The sequence below is a fragment of the Pan paniscus genome, chromosome 15, assembly GCF_029289425.2.
Source record: "Pan paniscus chromosome 15, NHGRI_mPanPan1-v2.0_pri, whole genome shotgun sequence".
Taxonomy (NCBI): Eukaryota; Metazoa; Chordata; class Mammalia; order Primates; family Hominidae; genus Pan; species Pan paniscus.
In genome coordinates, this window is record NC_073264.2 from 43,786,437 (window position 1) to 43,807,384 (window position 20,948).

Sequence of the window (20,948 nt, forward strand, 5' to 3'; positions counted from 1 at the left end):
ACCATTCATGCATGAGTTTATTTCTGGGCTCTCCATTCTATTTTATCTGTTTATAGATCTGCATTTATGCCAGCCGCACTCTGTTTTGATCACTGTAGATTTGTAGTTAAGTTTTAAATCAGTAATTGTAATTTCTTAAGCTTTTTTTTTTCAAGAATATTTTGACTATTTAAAGTCCCTTTCTATTTTTGCAAAACAGTCATCAGAATTTTTGTTAACATTCCATTAAATCCGTAAATCTTTTTGATTAGTATTGAATCTAAATAATATCAACTCTTTTCAACTCATGATTATAAGATGGATATTCATATATTTACATCTTCAATTTTTTTCAGCACTGTTTTATAGTTTTCATTGTAAAAGATTTTTGCTTTCTTGGTTAGGAATAAGTAAGTATTTTATCTTTTTGATACTATTTTTGTTGATTTCTTTTTAGATTGTTTATTGTTAATGTATAAAATAAAACTTATTTTTATGTTAATTTGATATCCTGGAATTTTACTAAATTCACTTATTCTAAAAGTTTTTAAATACTGTTTTAGTATTTTTTACACCTTTTCTAAAATTAGAATTTCATTTCTTGCTTTCCAGGCTGAATGTCTTTGTTTTCTTGTTCTTGCCTAATTGCTCTGGCTAGGCCTTCCAATATTTTTGTTCTTGATATTTGAGAAAAAAACTGATATAATTTGGCTGTGTCCCCATGCAAATCTCATCTTGAATTGTAGTTCCCATAATCCTCACATGTTGTGGGATGGACCCAGTGGGAGGTAATTCAATCATTGGTGTGGGTCTTCCAGTGCTGTTTTACTGATAGTGAGTAAGTCTCATGAGATCTGATTGCTTTATAAAGGGGAGTTCTCCTACCCACTCTCTCTTGCCTGCTTCCATGTAAAACGTGTCTTGTGTCCCTTTCACCTTCTGCCATGATTGTGAGGCCTCCCCAGCCATGTGGAACTGTGAGTGAATTAGACATCTCTCCTTTATAAATTACCCAGTCTCGGATATGTCTTTATTAGCAGTGTGAGAACAGACTAATACAAAGACTTTCCATATTTTACTATAAAATATGATATTTTCTGTGGATTTTTCATATATAGTTACTGTTTTGCTGAAGTGATTTTTATGCCTACTCTGTCGAGTGTTTTATTATGAAAGGATGTTGAATTGTGTCCAGTGTATTTTCTGTACCAATTGAAATAGTCGTATTTGTGTTTTTTCTACATTTTGTTAATGTGGTGTGTAACTGTTACTAATTTTTATCTATTGAGCCATCCTTTCATTCCAGGAACAAATCCCTCTTGGTCATGGTGTTTAACTTTTTAATATGCTGCTAATTTCAGTTTGCTGGTATTTTTTTTAGGAACTTGCATCAAAGTTTATAAGATATATTGTTCTGTAGTTTTGTTTTTCTATAATGTCTTTGCCTGTCTTTGGCATAAGAATAATGCTGTCTGATAGAGTACATTAGAAAATGTTCCCTCTACAAACTTTTGGAAAAATTTGGGAAAAATTAGTGTTAGTTTTTTTTAAATGTTTGATAAATTTCACTAGTGAAACCATCAGATCTAGGTTTTTTCATTGTTGGAAGATTTTTGATTACTAATTCAACCTGCTAGCAAGTCGACTCACATTTTGAAATTTTTTAGGGTTTAGTCTTAATAAGTTTTAAGTTTCTAGAACTCTGTGTATTTCCTCTAGGTTATCTAACTTACTAGACGATAATTATTCACAGTACTCTCATAATATTTTATATTTCTGTAGAGTAAGTAGTAATATCTTCTAGTTTTTTTCTACTCATCATGATTTGAGGATTCTCTTTTTTTTTTTTTTCAGTTATGCTAGCTATATGTAGGTCGGTTCTTTTGATCTTTCCAGAGAACTATTTTTTTAAATTTTTTTCTGTTAGTTATCTATTCTCTATTTCATTTATCTGTGCTATAATCATTACTGTTTGTTTCCTTCTGCTTTTAGTTTTTGTTTTTCCTGTTTTTTTCTGGGGGAGGGGGATTCTCATATTGTAAAAGCAGGTTGTTGATTTGAGATTTTAATTCTTTTTTAATGCAAGCATTCATAAATACAAAGTTACCATGTGGCTCTTCTTTCACTGTGTTCATAAGTTTGGTATGTTGGGTTTTACTTTTCATTTGTCTCTAATTCCTAATTTCCCTGTGATTTCTTCTTTGATCTGCTGTTTAAAAACTTGTTTACTTTCCAAATATTTGCAAGTTTTCCAGTTTTCTTTCTGTTATTGATTTCTAACTTAATCCTACTAGTGATATATTAGAGAAGATACTTTGTAAGTTATCTAAATAGTGATACTACACACACACACACACACACACATATATATACGTGTATATATATACATATATATATGTATATATATATTCTGTTTCTCTTGGGATCTCTGACTTATAAATTTAGAGTCCAAGTTCAAAAAAAGATATGGCATGCTGAAATTTGTAAAAAACATTAAACATAAGAAATATCAAAATGTTGAAAGAAGATTGCAAAATATAAATGTATCGTGATATTACAAGGCAAAATCATTTCACTCATTTTGATATACGTGGTAATTTTAGGTTTGTAAGTTACTGTTTGTGACAGTTCTAAAATAATAAAATTTTATCCTTTCTGGATAAAATTTACATACACTTCTTATCTATATGTTCTTTTTGTCTGGGGAACCTGACTTATATATTATGTGTATGTGTGCATACACACATACACATATATAGAGAGAAAAAGCTGGGTATATAAAAATTTATACATATAAAAAGTTATAATATACTCACTTATTTTCTGTTTTGCAGTGGCTATTATAGAAAAATCAACTACCCTTTATTTGATTTGGTACAATTTAAAATTTTGGATACTTTTGGACTAATGTTTAAAATTTTTATCATTATTCACATTTCATACTAAAATTTTTCTTCCAAATCTACCTTTAATTCACCAGAAACTCTGGAAATTTAGCTATGAGTTTATTTCCTAAGGCTTAATGCTTACATTTATATGATGAATTTAATCTTCTGAAGTACAATCAAAAGCCAGTTTTTCTTCAATGTGCATATCTGAAGTAAAAACATCTATAGAGAATTATATTTTGATATTCTAGAAAGAGGCATTAAGGGGAGGCTATTCACAGCAGGCTTATCTTCAAAAGCAATTGGGAAGAGGTCTTAAAAATGGATAAGCATTGAAGGTATCCTGTCTTCAATGGCAACAGTTGTTGAAAATTTATTTTAGCTGTATGTTGCTCTAAATTTATTCCATAGTGACAGAAATTAAATGAAATTTTTTTTAGTAAGACTACAGAGAAGCAAGATATATTTTTAATAGAAGCATGAATTAGAAATCAGTTTGAAGTTTAGGTTGTAATATCAATTTATATTGGCTAACATTAAAATGCTTAGGTAAGTGTTTATTTTTTCTTTCCTAAAGAGATATTTATATGTAAATTATATTTTTCATTGTTTTTATTACGTAAAATCTTTTCTGATATAGAATGCTTATATCTTAGAAATCACTAGTACTTTGCTCATCTTGCCTACACAGTCCTACAGCTTCTGCCTTCCACATCTCAATCCCTGCCTGAACCTTTCTCCCAAGAAAGATGTCCTAAAATCAACTTTTATCTTAAATAATATGCTAATGTGTTCTCCAGAAAACTTAAATTATTAAAGAATGAGAAGGAGTGCTTGTTGTGGGTGGATGCCAACATTTGAAATAGGATGGTCAGGGAAACACACACTGAAGAAGATATTTGAGCAAAGGCTTGAAGAGGAGAGGGTACAAACCATGTAAACATCCAGAGGAAATATCTTCCAGGCAGAAGAACCACAATTAAAAAAAAATGTTGAAGTTCTTTATATACTGTTTTTCTGTGCCTTAGTTTGGATTTCTTCACTCCCACTCCAAACAGATCTGAGGAAAATATTTGGATGGAGATAATTTATTTGGAAGTAATCCCAGAGAGGATTTGGGAGTGGGGCAACAATAAGGGTTTGGACTCAAGATACCACTGTGGGCAACTGGGAATCCTCTGAGGAACTGGGTACAATGTATCTCAGTATTGTCCCACTGAAGAGTGAGAAAGCTTAAATATGTATTCATCCAATCTCATTTAATTGCTAACATTTTTGAATTTTTTTCTTATGACCTTGAGAAATTTCTCAGGCAGAGAGGCTGAGAGAGTAGTGCTTGAGCATATATGAAGTGTCTACAGAGGATTAACACAAATTTTCAGGCCACAAGGATATATGGTGGGCTTGAACAGTATCCCTTACAGTCTTTCACTATTTGTCTTAGTTCATTTTGTGCTACTATAACAGAATACTGGAGACTGGGTAATTATAAATAATAGACGTTTATTTCCTTTCGGTTCTGGAGTCTGGAAATTTCAAGATTGAGGGGCAAAGCACTTGTGAACAGGCCTTCTTACTTACTGCCTCATAATGTGGCAAAAGGCATCAAATGCCAGAAGGTAAACAGAGGAAAAGATGGAGACAGAAAAAAAAGGCAGACAACTCCTCCTTTTATAGCAAACCCAATTCCATGATCATGGCATTAATCCATTCATAAGGGCAGATATCTCCTGGCCTAATCATCTGTTAACTTTAATAGTCCCAGCTCTTCGGATCTTACCATGTTGCCTAGGCTGGGATGATTTTCTTTTGTAATAGTGTTTGACCTCGATATTTGCTAGAATCAGAGAAAAAAATGGCCTAAGATAGGGACCCTAAACTATTCTACTCTTCTCCAATTAGAATTGTTCTGTAAAAGATAAAAGAAATGGGCCAAGATCCCTATGTACAATTTTTTATAAAAAAATAAGAATTATTATACCAAAATACCTTATACAAAAATAATAATTTGCAAAAGAGATGTAAATTCGTATGGTTCAAAGAGGGAATCCACAGAGAAAAGTTATCTTTTTAGAATGCGAATCAGATGATGATATTATCTTTCCTCTTTTGCTGTCTCCTACAGTGCCTCCATGGTATGCCAGTGGTGCTATTAAAAGTGATCCGGAAGGACACGATGATTATCCTGAAGGCAGTGGCTCAGTTTTGTACCTCCCTACCCCCAACTGCTTACCTACCAGTTAGGAAGAATTTGTATGCCTTCCACATACCTCCACACATGCACAGGGTACCCAATTCGGCCTGGGGAATGCTCCTTAACAGACAGGGTAATTCCTGCTAAGACAAGTTCCTACAGATCTTGATTATCAATGGTGGTCCACTGAATTCTTAGACCTTCATTCCCCCTTTTCAACTTTGAATATATATAATTGGAAAAATAACATGCCTGCCTACCTGGATGATTACAAAATGATGGAAATTTTATTTACATCCATCCTTGCTATTCATACACCATGTAGTTTGACATTCAGGCTCTCAGAAATACCTTCCTCACTCCAGAGGAATGTAGAATGGTGCTAGAAAACTCAACAGGGAGCCAAAAGGCTATAAGAATCACACACACACACACACACACACACACACACACACACACACACACAAATCAAGCTAGGACACTAGCCGTGCAAGCCATACCCAGGACTGAGCCAGACTGGGACCCCAATGACCCCAGAGACCAGATAAAGTTAAATTATTACAAGGAGTGTTCAATAACTTGGATTGCGAAGGGGATCCCAAAGCTAAAAAGCCTGAACTCTTGAGAGAATCTTTGAAGCTTACAGGCAATATGCTGATACAGACTCAGAACACCCAGATAACATGAGACTGGTTAATATGACTTTCATGAATCAGAGTGTCCCGGATATAAGAAGATAAAGATACAAAGAGTAGAAGAGGGATTGGGAATGTTGATGTCTCAATGACTATGACTGAGATTGCCTTTAAAGTGTTTAGTAACAGTGATCAAGCCCAGGAAGAGCCAAAATAATGTGACATTAGACAACAGGGTGCTCTGAATGCCACTGCTCTCATATACAATCAGATCACAGGAAAGCATGTTCTGGAGGAAAAAAAAAATCTTTGGATAAGACCCCCCACACCCCACCATTTGGCCAAAGGACTCTTTGCCCTTGGGGCCACCGCAGTATACAAATTGTAAGCAATAAGGCCATTGGAAACAAGAGTGTCCTAACCATTCCTGGTGGGTGAAGAAAGAAACTCCCCACAAATCAACCCATGAGATGCCGTAGCTTACTGATATCAACGAGGGATGACAGACATGGGGGCTCTCTAGACTGCATTAGCTTTAAGAACATTTCCCATGTGAAAGGAAATTAAATTTTGGGACCCCAAACTCATTTAGCCAAAGAGAAAAGTCCGGTTGGGAACTGGATCACGCAAACCTGCCTCCCCCTTTTGATTCCTAAATAGCATGGCTATAAGATAAAAAGCTACCTGCCTCCCCCGTATTTTGCCCACAAGGAAATTCCTGCTGAGTTGTTAAAACTTCACCATGGCCAATGCAAATTGATATCTTATCTTTACAGGTGCAATCACCCCAGCCAGCCAGCCAGACACACATGTATAACTGATTGTTCTCCTACCCCATTTTGTCTGTGTTATCTTATGTGAAATGAAGATTCCCCACATTTTTCCTCTACCCCTTTTGTTTATGTAAAAACTGTATGCTTTTCAATATCCCACCCTTTCCCCTTTAAATTTGGAGCCCTCAAAGTCATCTTCGGAGAAAGGAATAGACCTGTCTTCCGGGCACATCCTTAATTTTGGCAAATAAATCTCCTAAGGTGATTGAGACTTGTCTCATTAGTTTCCTCAACTGAGATCTGGTAACCATGGAGGGATCCTGAGTAAAAGTGACCCGGCCTGCAGCAGTTCACCTCTTGCTGCTTGGTACTCAAACAAACAAACAAACAAACCCACAAGGTTTTAGGAGAGAAAAACAAAAACATAAAGGCCTTTTTTTGAGAATCTTACAGCCCAAACGGACAGGAAAATTTGCCGAAGTCTGGGACCTCTTTCCTCTAGGGATCCCTGATCTTCCAACGTTTTTTAGTTGGGGGTCTGAGGTTTATCTGCTGTAAAACAAAATAAAACAAAACAAACAAACAAACAAAAAACTTCCTTTTGTGGGAGTTTTGCCACTCGCTTCCATCAAGGAAGGTGAGTTCATCTGCTTCTGCATTGGCAGAGAGTGGTCTCCAGCTTGGTCCCCATCACTAGATTAAAAAAACTGATTTGGGATTGTGTCTTGCAAATTCTCTTAAATGACTAAAATTAGCATTAAAATCAGCTGATGTTAATTTGTGCTTACACTTATAGCACTCAGAAATAGGGTAATTTGTTTGATCACTGTTAGTTTTGCTTAACTGTTTTGTTGTTATTTTTTTCTGTCTTGGTTAAATCCAAAGGGGAAACCTAAATTACTGTGAACAATGCCTCTGAAGTGGGAGGGAAAGGCCAGGAAGAGGAAAAGAAAAGAAAAGAAATTATTTTTAATGTTAACTACTAAAGGGGCTTTATTTACATAACAAGGCCAACTGTTTGCCTGCCAGAACAAACTGAAAGAGCAATGGCTGTATGTCTGAAATAGCAGCATTTTGTCCTAGCTGAAATATGGTAATAAGAAAAAAAATTTTTAAAGGAGTTCAGTGGTTAAAAGTCAGTTTAATTAAAAGGCCTTTATGTTTTTGTTTGTTTTTCTCTACTAAAACCTTGTGGGCTTTGTGTTTTTTTTTTGTTTTGTTTTTTTGAGCAAAGGTTTTGTTTTGTTTTGTTTTTTCTTCTTAGTTGACCGAATTCTGTTTTTGCCTGATTTTTTGACTAAAATAGTTATTGTAGCAGAGGCTGCTCTTGGGTTTTTTAAGGAAGAGTAGTTTAATTTTATGTTTAATTTGGCTCAAAGGAAAATAAAAGCATCTCCCTCTAGCACCGCCACTTTTTCTCTCTGGTTTTCACCTGACTTATTTTCTTTGATGTGCAAATCTAAGGCTATTTAGCTGTCCACTGCTTAGGTTTGTCAAACAGGTTATCAAGACTCTGAAAGTCTAAGATAGGAGAAGAAAGGAGGGGGGGGTTCTTTATAAATCTATAAAATGTACTTCCATCGGCATGTCTAATATGACTTTATATGCATTTATGTGTTGTGTACAAAATATTTCACTACTAAAATATATAAAAGAGCTTTAATTCATTGGCTTAAAGAAAAGCGAAAGTGCTTAAATTGGATACTTAAAAAAAGACTAGTGAAATGCTTTTTCAAGTTTATGTAACTTAAGTAAAATCTTCAATAAATAAGCTAGCTTTAAAATTATTGGTAAGGTAATATTAGAAAGTCTTAATAATTGCCAGCATGCATTTTTGTTTGTGTTTATTAATCGAGCAATTTCATACTTATCCCTGCCAAATAGTATATGGTGTCAAAATTTGGCATAGGGTTTACAAAATTATAAACCCAGACCAAAACAGAGTGATCTTTTTTGTGTAATTTTTAATAAATAAAATATTAATATGGATTTGATGAAAATAGCTGCATCTTGAACTTAGGTCAAATTTTTTTTCACTGTCTCATAGTTTTGCAATGCCAGTTTTATAACTTTAAATCATGACTATCACAGTTTTCATAAATAATCCAGGTAAACAATTAAAATAAAATAATTATGCAAATGTAATGGGATAAATACTTGTAGACAAACTGGTCATAATTTAGAATATGAAGTATGTTAGTCAAATAATAGATATTTCATTATTTTGGTATTTTTTCAAAAAATATATATTGTAGGGAAACATTCTTGCTAAAAAATAAAAGGTGAACAAGTTCTAATTCAAAACTTGTTTAAACGTTATGTGTAAAACAAAGTAAAAGGAACCAGAAAAAAAAAGATGTAAAGAAAGTTATAAAAATAAAGAATTTTTGTTTGTTTGTTTGAGGTAAAAAAGCTTAAAGAGAAATTTATATTTTAAAAAATCTTGTATGGTAAATTTAGTTCTAAGATAAAATAACTTTGTTTTAAAAAAACGGGGATGTTCAGAACAAATCAGAAAGTCCAACTATGTCATGAACAGTCAGTATAAGTCTCAATAAGAGGATGTGTGTATATATATATGTATATGTATATGTATATATATATATAAATAAACAAAATTTGTTATATAATCAAGTTGCCATATTACTGTTAAGTTTCAGTTTGCTTAGGAAAATAAAACTGAGATAATTTTTTATATTAAGGTTATTACATCCATGTGTCTTCCTAGATATGAAAGCCCTTGTAACATTGGGTTACAGGGTTTTTAACTCCTGAGTCTAAAAAGGACATCAAATCCGCTAAATCTTAAACACTGACAGCAATTAAAGACTCATCTTCAGGCCCCATAGAAGATGCCAATCAAAATAAACTGTATTCCTGAGACACAAGGCAAGAAATTGAAACTATTCAACTACACAAGGTCCAGAGTCTATTGTGGAAGAGGTGGAGGCATAATATTATAAGGGCTGATTTTGAAAAATGAAATAAGTTCAGTTTCTCTAGAAATTAATCATTAATGTCAAAGGCACACTGATGCAAAACCAGTATGTGGACCCCTATGTCAGAATAACAAGGTTTTCTTGAAGCATTAACCAATTCCTTAATAAAGGTTATAAAAGGCTTACAGAAGTTATATTTTATAATTAAGATTAAAATTTATACATTGTTTACAAAATTCTGAAAAAACAAGTGTAATTGGCTTTATCCTGTTTTTATTAGAGCTTCTTATTTAGAAAATTAAGTCAGAAACCCTGCACAGGGTCTGTGTACACAAAATAGGAGGCTAGTTTTTCCACGGGCTGACCTGTGCTAAATAAAGAATGTCACTTTCTCACAGGCACAAAAGCCCCAGGTTTATCTTAGAACCTCAAGAGGAGAGGAAATTCACCCAACTCATAGGTATTTGATGGCACAAACCCATGGCTGGGCTCAGCTTTAAAGAAGTCTTATCTGAGATCCCTCCCATGGAACAAAGTTCCACTAAAGCCTATTTAAAAGTCTATGTAAAAAATAATTATTCTTGCTACACTGTATACAACAATTAGGCCAATTATAATAAAGACAACCAGTCCTATCATGATTTGTCTTTAGTAAAAATGCTATATAGCTGAGGTTGACAATTTGCCAACATTGGTTATAATCAGCAGGCTGGAACCAGAAATTCTCAGTATGACATGAGCTTGGGTGTCCTTGGCAAAACTGGGTGGACTTATCTAGCAAAGTTCCCCAAGGAAAGGTAATATTCAGAGGTTTGGGAATCTTGGTTAATGATGGAATTAGTTGTGGGTGAATGTTTGGTAAGTCTGTTGGTTAGGATCTACAGCAAGAGTCACATTACAAACTGTACTGGGAAGAGCACCTACATTCATTCCATTTTTTCTTTTGACTGTAACACAAATAGGGGCTATTCCCATTAAAGTGATATTACAAAAGTGGGTTTGAAAATGAGAGTTTCCTTGCAGATATCAGGGAAATATTGCTTTTCTTTTGCAAGAAGCCCTGAATATCCTTTTCAGATTGTGGTCCCATTGATTAAAAAAATATGTAATTCCACCTCTATGCTTGTCCTATCTTGGGGCAAGGCTATATAAGCTATCCTTGGTGTTTTAACAGAAGAGCTAATATATAATCAGCAATTGGTGGAGTAAGCGGATCCTGTGCTTTGGAGCAATTGCTGAGCTTTTTCCAGTAACAGAAAATCAGGATGGTGGTGTGCTACTAATAAAGGGGTGAGAATGAGAACCAGCAGGAGCAGGTCTGTGGCAACCTAAGGTGATTATGAAAAGAGAAATTGGTCACAAAGCAAGCTGCCTCTGGAACTTCTGATGGTGTACAAGTTAGGGTTAAAATAGTGATGACAATCAGAGCAATTGTGAGTAAAATTTCAAATACTGGGACCATTTACATTGAAGTAAAAAGATGTTAAGGGAGCATTACTTATCTTTTCATTTATAAAGGATTCCAGATTGTCCAGTGCCTCACAAGTGCATTATGGAGCTGAAGTGCATTATGATTCTGACGCTGGTGTTTCAGGGCCTTTCCATGGCCTTATCCCAGTGTGATGTATCTAGTTGGAAATCTCTAGTACTTAATGTCTATGAAGGTACATGATGGAACAGTGAAGGGGTCTTTCCAGACTGGAGTTAGTTGGGAATTTCGGGTTCCATCCTTCCAAGCTTTATGAAAACTAATGAGCCTGGAGGATATACATGTGGGGATTTTTCCCCTTTGGATTTGGGGTTTGTTTGTAACCCATTGGGATTACTTGGGAGCCTATTAGAAGTTTACTAAATAAGGGACATACTGGGTAATACTGGCAGTTTCTTCATTTAGTAATAATATGGTTTGGATTTGTGTCCCCACCCAAATCTCATGTTGAATTGGAGGAGGGGCCTTATGGAAGGTGATTAGATCATGGTAGTGGATTTCCACCTTGCTGTTCATATGATAGTAAGTGAGTTCTCACAAGATCTGATGCTTTAAAAGTGTGTGACACTTTTCCCTTCACCCTTTCTCAAGCACCATGTGAAGTGCTTGATTTTTCTCCTTCATTTTCTGTAATGAATGCAAGTTTCCTGAGGCCTCCAAGTCACGCTTCTTGTTAAGCCTGCAGAACTTTGAATCAACTAAATATCTTTTTTATCACAAATTACCAAGTCTCATGTAGTTCTTTATAGAAGTGCAAGAATGGGCTAATACAGAAAATTAGTACCAGAAGGGGGCTACTGCTATAAAGATACCTAAAAATGTGGAAGCGATTTTGGAACTGAGTAATGGGCAGAGGTTGAAACAGTTTGGAGGGATTAAAAGAAGACAGGAAACTATGAGGAAATTTGGAACTTCTGAGAGACCCGTTGAATGATTTTAACCAAAATGTTGATAGTGATATGGACAATGAAGTCCAAGCTAAGATGGTCTCGCATGGAGATGAGAAACTTATTAGGAACTGGAATAAAGGTCACTCTTGCTATGCTTTAGCAAAGAGACTAGCAGCATTTTGCCCTTGCCCTAGAGATCTGTGGAACATTGAACTTGAGAGATAGTATTTATGGTACCTCGTGGAAGAAATTTCTAAGCAGTAAAACATTCAAAATGTAACCTGGCTGTTTCAAAAAATGTACACTCACATGCATGAACAAAGAGATAACCTGAAACTGGAATTTATATTTAAAAGCGTAGCAGAGCATAAAAGTTTGGAAAATTTGCAGCCTAGCCTGTAATCCCAGCACTTTAGGAGGCCAAGGTGGGTGGATCACTTGAGGTCAGGAGTTTGAGACCAACCTGGCCAACATAGTGAAACCTTGTCTCTACTAAAAATACAAAAATTAGCCTGGCATTGTGATGCATGCCTGTAATCTTAGCTACTCGGGAGGCTGAGGCAGGAGAATTGCATGAACCCAGGAGGTGGAGTTTGCAGTGAGCAGAGATCCTGCCACTGCACTCCAACCTGGGTGACAAAGCAAGACTCCATCTCAAAAAAAAAAAAAAAAAAAAGGCCAAGTGTGGTGGCTCATGCCTGTAATCCCAGCACTTTGGGAGGCCAAGGCAGGCAAATCATGAGGTCAGGAGTTTGAGACCATCCTGGCTAGCATGGTGAAACCCTGTCTCTACTAAAAATACAAAAAATTAGCCGGGCGTGGTGGTAGGCACCTGTAGTCCCAGATACTTGGGAGGCTGAGATAGGAGAATGGCGTGAACCCAGGAGGCAGAGCTTGCAGTGAGCTGAGATTGCGCCACTGCACTCCAGCCTGGGCGACAGCGAGACTCCATCAAAAAATAAATAAATAAATAAATAAATAAATAAATAAATAAATAAATAAATGACAGTTATGAACAAAAGTGAGCTGTGTAGAAAAGAAAAAGCCATTTTCTAGGGAAAAATTCAAGCCAGCTGCAGAAATTTGCGTAAGGAAAAAGAAGCTGAATGTTAATAGCCAAGACAATATAGATAATGTCTCCAAACCATGTTGGAGACTTTTGTGGCAGACCCTCCCATCACAGGCCTGGAGGCCTAGGATTCCTGGTCTGGGCCCAGGGCCCCACTGCTCTGTGCAGCCTCAGGATATGGCAAACTGTATCCTAGCCACTCCAGCTCTAGCCATGGCTAAAAGGGGCCAAGGAACAGTTTGGGATGTTGCTTCAGAGGGTGCAAGCCCCATGCCTTGATGGCTTCCATGTGGTGTTAAACCTGCAGGACTGCAGATGGCAAGAGTTGAGGCTTGGAAGCCTCTGCCTAGATTTCAGAGGATGTATGGAAATGCCTGAATTTCCAGGCAGAAGTCTGCTGTGGGGGCAGAGCCCTCTACTGGGGCAGTGCAGAGGGGAAATGGGGTGTTGGAGCCCCCACACAGAGTCCCCATTGGGGCACTGCCTAGTGGCGCTGTGAAAAGAGGGCCACTGTCCTCCAGACCTCAGAATGGTAGATTCACCAACAGCTTGCACAGTGCTCCTGGAAAAGCCTCAAGCACTCAGTGCCAACCCATGAAACACCTGCAAGGGCTGTACTCTGCAGAGCCATAGGGGTGGAGCTGCCCAAGGCCTTGGGACCCCAGATCTTACATCCTCATGCCCTGGATGTAAGACATGAAGTCAAAGGAGATTATTTGGGAGCTTTAAGATTTAATTAGTGCCCTGCTGGGTTTCGGACTTGCATGGAGTCTGTTGCCCCTTTGTTTTGACCAATTTCTCCCTTTTGGAATGGGAGCATTTACCTAATGTCTGTAACCCCTTGTATCTTGGAGAAACTAACTTGTTTTTGATTTTACAGGCTCATAGGTGGAAGGGACTTACCTTTTTCCAGATGAGACTTTGGACTGTGGGCTTTTTAGTTAAGGACTGGGGGACTGTTAGAAAGGGACAACTGCATTTTGCAATGTGAGAAGGACATCAGATTTGAGAGGGGCCAGAGGCAGAATAATATGGCTTGGATTTGTGTCCCCACCCAAATCTCATGTTGAATTGGAGGGGGGGATCTGGTGGAAGGCAACTGGATCATGAGGGAAGATATCCCCCTTGCTGTTCTCATGATAATAAGTGAGTTCTCAAGAGATCTATGATTTACAAGTGTGTGGTATTCTCTGTCTCTCTCTCTCTTTCTCTCCTGCTGCCATGTAAAGAAAATGCCTGCTTCCCCTTCACCTTCTGCCATGATTGTAAGTTTCCTGAGACCTCTCAGTGATGCTTCCTGTTAAGCCTGTATAACTATGAATCAAATAAACCTCTTTTCTTTATAAATTACACAGTCTTAGGTAGTCCTTTATATCAGTGCAAGAATAGACTAATACAAGTAGTAAGTCCAAATTTAGAAATGCCTTGCTATATAGGGCCTTGAAGGGGCTTAATTGCAAGGGAGCCTTAGGGGCAATATGGATGTGAGGGAGATCCACCCATGGCTATGCTGTTTCCTAACAGAGTTTATTAAGGGTGCATTTGAGGTTTGGTGAGTTCTTTCCATTTTTCCTGAAGATGGTGTCTCTAGGAAGAGTGAAGGTACTACTTTATACCTAGAGCAGTATTAACCTACTGAGTTACTTGGGAAATGAAGGGTGGACCATTGTCATTCTGCAATGACCTGGGGAACCCAAACAAGGGAATAAGTTCCTTTAGGAGGCATTTAGTTACCTCCTGTGTCTTTTCAGCCCTTGTGGGGTGGGCTGCTACCCATTCTGTGAAGGTATATACACAGACAAAGAAGTACTTAAACCTGCAGCATTCAGGGAGCTGGGTGAAGTTCATCTGCCAGGTCTCCTAAGCTTTTGTATCTGTCCTTTGAATTGGACTTATTAGTGAGAGGGGTTCCCTCTCTGGGGATTATTTATGGTTCATAACATGTAGGCTTGACAAATCTGTTGAATGGTTTTGTTCAGTCACTTCCCACTGAATACCCATTTACAAATTTGTCCTGGACTCTTCTTTCCAAGATGGTAGTAGTCTTGTAACTCCTGATGACTTTCTATTGGGAGACTTTAAGGTAGATGGAGAAGTTCTCCTAACTTGCACCAACCATTGATTTTTTTTCTTTACACCCATGTTGGGTGCCCCAATCTATTTCTTCGTTGGTGTATATGAAAAGGGGCAGTTCACTGGGGAGAGAAATAACGGCAGTTACCTAGGAGGGAATTCTGAGGGCAACCTGGAGGGGCTGGTGGACTTATAAGGCAGCCAATATTTAGAGATGCTGCTTTTCTTTTCACCTTTCCTTTCTCTGACTCCTTTGCTTTTTCTCCTAGTCCTGGTTGTAAAAGACTGAGGAAGCTATTTTGGGGATTTCAGGCATAAGAGTGTTGGGGCCCAGTGCTAGGTTTTGGAATCCCCAAAATACCTGGGGATTCCTGAGTTAGGAAATGGTTCTTTAGGATCAATTTCCATTCTGGTGTCTCTGGGTTTAGTTTGGTATGCTTCACTAGGGCCTCTTGTAGCCTCTCTAGGAAAGTGGTGGGGTTTTCAAGAGGGGCTTGATCTATTAAGACCAATTTATTATAATTCACAGGCTTTGCTCTTCTAGCTTTCATTTCTTCTACCAAACACAGGAACATGTGGTTCCTTCTCCATATACCCCCTCAGTATTGTGATCACAACTGGGTCAACCTGGGGAACCGTGATGGCCCCCTACAGGGTAGCCACCAAGATTAGGCATATGCATTGCATTTACAAATTATTGAGCCACCTCCATAATGGAGTCACATTCTCCTTTACATGGAGTCTTCTCTAGTATGACTGAGATATCCCTCCAGACGAGTTCAAATGTGCAGGCCAGTTTACAGAACCCTTTGATGTACTTGTCAGTGACTTTCATAAACTTCCCTAGTTCCATTTTAGTTTGGCTCAGGTTTTGCATAATGAATGGGTCTGGACTCTAGTGGGTCCACTGGGGTCACTAACCTCTTGAAGGGGGCATAACTTAAGGGAGTGGTATAGAGGATGGTCCTGGGTACAGAGGGGAAGGGTCTAGGGCTCAGATACTTAGAAATAATGGGATAGAAGGAACAGTGGGGTTTGGGTTTGGCTGTGCTCTTTGTTCCTCCAGGGCTTGAACTTTGGGTAAACCCAATAAGAGGTTTCCTGAGCCAACCAAAGAAGCTGCCTGACCATGGTTTCTACCATTGCTGGATCCATTTTGCAAGCCTGAAAAAGGTCAGGGTTGTCTCTTCAGGCCATGAAGGTCTGTAGATAGGGAATTTCTGTCAATTTTTCTTTCTGGAGACAAAGCAATCTAGTTGATAGATTGTATTAAAAGTTATTCTTCCATTTTCTAGCCAAGATTCCTGGTTCCAGAGCTTATATTCAACCCAGCATGCATTACAGAAAAAATATTAGCCCTTTTCATATTAGAGTTTTGGGGCCAAACTTCTTCCAGTTGTTGAGGATGTATCCGAGGGGTGTATTCCGCAGCATGGATGTGTGATTTCCCATCTGTAAAGAGAGAACAGAGGAGGAAAAAAAGAAAAAGAAGGCATCCCATCTTATTTTTCTATTATCGTTTACTGAATAGGGCACACCCCATTTGTCCTTAGGGTTCTGGAATAAACAGTCTTACTGCATACCCTTATCCTTGGTCCCATCTTGTCATGATTACCCACTTGAGAACAGAGGAGATGCCAGAGTAAATAGGGGACATCCTATTCATCCTTGGAGTTCTGAAATAAAATGGTCTTACCCCTGACCTTGCCTTTATCTCTGTTCTAATGTTAATATGTCCTGGGGCCAGTGTTTGTCTCTGTCCTAAGGGGACTTTTATCTTTTGTTCCTGCAGCCATGGGCCAGCCTATATCATTGTCTTCATGACCTTATAGTGACTCTCAGAACATTCAACAACAAAAGGATTATGTCTTTTCCCAGATTCCCATTTCCTGTGTTCTTTAAGTAGACAAGAAGCCTCTTTTTTCAGCCAACTGCTGCAAGGGGGCTTGACTTCCCTCCCTTTGCATATGACTTGAAAGTCTTGATGTTTATTGAGAAGGGCATGGAAGTGATTAAAGAAATGAAGGAAAATTTGTATTTGGGGTTCTTCATCCTCCAGGGATAATATGCAGAACAAATGCTTAAGCAAACAGGTAAATCCCTCTGCTACAGGAGGAAGTTAGAGGAAGCAATATGGATACCAAGGGAAATCCTTTACATGCCCACAAAAATAGCAGCCCTTGTATTCAAAAGGTCAACATTTATTTGCCCTCTTGATGTAAAGGAGGAACCTTTGGAGGACTTGGGACTTGGGATAAGGGCTCACAAATGGCAAAGGAAGAATTTTCCCTCCTCCAAAAGGATGCTAACTCAAAACAAACAAACAAACAAACAAGTAGGTAAGGTCCTAAAAGGGCCATAGAGTGAGGCCCTATGCATGTGGACAAAGTGTTTCAAAAGCCACAAAAATAACTTGGCCCTGTAGTGTAACAGAGATTCCTAGTTTGGAATCATTCCTCTAACTATGTCACTAATTAGTTGACTTTCAGTTAATTAAAATGGAGATTACCTTGGTGGTCCTGACCTATCCAGGTGAGCATTGAAAGTGAGTAGGATTATCTATAAGATACGAATTTGACAGGAGTGAGATTCTTTGTTGCTAGCTTCAAAGATGAAAGAACCACATGACAAGGAAGTGAGAGCAGTATCTAGCAGTTGAGACTAATCCTTGGCAAACAGCCAGCAAGAAAATAGAAACCTGAGTCTTACAACAGCAAGCAATTAATTTATGCCAACAGTATAAGGCAGAACAGAAGAAGATCTTTCCTTAGTTGAGCCTCTAGATGAGAATACAATTTAGTGATTCCTAGATTTCAGCCTTCTGATCCCCTGAGATAAAATATCCCAGACACAGGATGCAAGGAATCTGTGAAATAATATTTTGTTGTTTTTTGTTTTTGTTTTTTGTGTTTTTGTTTTTTGAGATGGAGTCTCACTCTTGTTGCCCAGGCTGGAGTGCCATGGCGCAATCTCCACTCACTGCAACCTCCCCCTTCTGGGATCAAGCAATTCTCCTGCCTCAGCTACCCAAGTAGCTGGGATTACAGGTGCCTGCCATCACGCCCGACTAATTTTTTGTATTTTTAGTAGAGATGGGGTTTCACCATGTTGGCCAGGCTAGTCTTGAACTCCTGACCTCAGGTGATCTGCCTGCATCGACCTGCCAAAGTACTGGGATAACAGGGTAAAGTCACGGCACGCAGCCAATATTTTGTTCATTTAAGTGCTAAGTTTGTAGTAATTTGTTAATGCAGCAATAGAAAACTTGCAGTCAATCTTTATCAAACTATGTGCCATTTCAGGAACATGGTGTTCAACGTCTTTTCCCAGTCTCTTAACACCTAGTATTACTCCTTCCTAGATGCTCTCTCTAAACTCAAAATTTCTTTAACCACATATCCTCCACTAGATTTAAAAGAATAATTATTAAAATGTTATAACCTTTGTGAAATCCCTTGAAAATATTGTGTCCTCACTATTTTTCTTGTGTATATTTGTTGGAATGTAATTAGTTTTACATCTATGTTCCTTACTCAACCCTATTTATTGTGGACAGAACTGTATAATAACCATATTTGTAATCCTTAATTAGAGCATTTATTCATTCAATGCAGTTATAAATAAATGAGTGAATGAAAGAATGAATACTTTATACTAGATTCTACTTTGCTTCTATATTATGTCTACTTATATCTCTCAATTTAGAGTCCTGCATTGTCATAATACAATATTACAAAAATGGTACAGCCTAATTTATTAAATTCAGTGATGAGTTAGGAATTATTTCATACTTCAGTTGTGCATTTAATCTTGTTTTAGGGGAATGTTGTATATTTTTTTTAATATGTAGAAGTAGTTATATGCCTCATTATTTATAGTTTAAAGATTCATATAGAAAGAGGTATGTAAAAATCTACAGGAAAAAGCTCAGAGCATGGGACAATGACTAGGAAGACACTGTTGCTAAAAAGTGTGTGTGTGTGTGTGTGTGTGTGTGTGTGGTTTGTTTTGTCCTAAATGGTATCAGCCGGAAGATTTCAATTTACAGCTGTGAAAGAAGTATGTAGAGCAGGGGTCTTCAACCCTTGGGCTATGAAATGGTACTGTTTCGCGTCCTGTTAGGAGCGGGCTGCCAAGCAGGAGGTGAGTGGTGGGTGAGTGAGCACTATAGCCTGAGCTCCTCATCCTGTCAGATCAGTGACATCATTAGATTCTCATAGGAGTGCAAACCCTACTGTGAACTGAGCATGTAAGAGAGCTAAGTTGCACACTCCTTATCAGAATCTAATGCCTGATGATCTTCTGAAGTAGAACAGTTTCATCCCCAAACCATCCACCACCCTGGTCCATGGGAATATTTTCTTCCATTAAACTAGTCCCTAGTGTCAAAAGGTTGGGGACTGATGTCCTAGAGGACATTATGAAGTAAGAAACTTTATCTTCAATTGTCCTTTTACAATATGCAGCCATTTCTTTTGACACCAGGGTAAACAGAAGTAAGACGCTTCTCTGCAGCCCTAGTTTATCCCTGGGATTTTTGTTGATCTTCCTATGTTATTCTTAGTATTCTGTTTTCATCTTCTCTGTACTTTATGATTCCTAGCTATATATTTTATTTTCTGATATATTTAACCAGCTTTCTTTAAACTTAACATTTCTGTTTAACTCTTTCATTCTAATTCACTAGCTTATTTCTTTTCTAATTCACTTTCTTTCCTTCTTAAGTCAATTTCTGAGCATATATTTGGTGGCATTAAGATTATTATAAAGTACCTAATTTTTGTTATCTATATAAATGACATGCCTGACACCCATTTATGATAAAACGTGATTTGCTTATTATCAATATCAATACCGAGATCATTGAGCCAGCCCGCTGCAATTGAATAATAAAACTTGAGAGCTGAAAGGACCTTAAAGATTATTTAATAATGCAGTTCCTGCATTTGCATACAGATAAGGTAACAGATGAGGTCAGTAGAAGCTGAATTACTTGTGTAAGTTCACATCATTAGTATGAGGCAGGAAAAAATTTTGTTCTTTGATACATTTGAAAAGTTTTTTAAAAAACATTCCACTGTTTCTGTTAGTCCCAGGAGCCTCTTAAAAGTAAGGAGATATCAATAGTACCATGAAATGCTAATATAGTGATTATTATATGGCAGGGGTTATTAAAGGAGAGAGGTAAACTAGAGATATTTATGATATATATTTGTGCATAGAATATATTTGCAGCCATAGATGGTGATGTATATAAAGATAAATTGGTATAGAACTGAGCTTTGAGTGATTCTATATTAATAGGGGGGATAAAAATAGAGTAGGCTGATTCTCTTAAGATGGAGGAGTAGGAAGTATATCTGTCTCCCCCGACACACAACTATTGCATGGGGAGTATCTGTGTGATGCAGCTACTTTGGAACTCTGTTGATGACCTGCAAGTTCCAGTAGATGGCTTGGATGGTAAATTACAGTTAATTTCAGACTATTTTAACTCTTACCACAATAGCAATTACCTTTTATCTACCTTCAGCCCCAGGGCAGACAGCTGTGCATGTATTCTTGAAGTAACCTACACACAGTTTGTGAAAGCCAGGGTGGGCAAAAAATTACCCTGTCCTCCAAATACAGGAGATCTGTGTTCTGATAGTTGACTGGTGTTTTGTATCACATAGATACAAATAGGTGAGAATCCACTGTTGTACCTTCCATATTGTTGAAAACCCCTCCCCTTCTGGGTGAAGTAACTTCCAGGGGATTTAAAAGAGCAGCACTCTTTTCTCTGTCTTCACTTTTCTCTTTTTCCCCTTATGTGAGTCAAACATTAAAAAGTAGGACATTCAACTGCAAAAGCAGCTGCATATAAGAGAAAGTGATCTTGAACGTTCAAGGAAGGGTGCTGCTCAGAAAAGACTGGAATAGACCTTATGACCTTAAATTTACACCTCAGGCTGCTCCATGGCACAGAGTCAGTCTAAAAACAGTTTTGCAAAAAAACATCAAAGCAAAAGCAAAACAA

At 37.5% G+C, this 20,948-nt stretch overlaps 1 long non-coding RNA gene across 1 annotated transcript in view; it reads right to left on the reverse strand.

The window, feature by feature from the left end:
* Positions 1-16,225: 16,225 nt before the first annotated feature.
* The window catches only part of LOC129393802 (uncharacterized), a 55,235-nt gene continuing 50,512 nt past the window's right edge, over positions 16,226-20,948 (reverse strand). The window contains exon 3 of the long non-coding RNA XR_008620856.1: positions 16,226-16,381. This is a non-coding gene — a long non-coding RNA (uncharacterized LOC129393802). The remainder of the gene's footprint in view (positions 16,382-20,948) is intronic.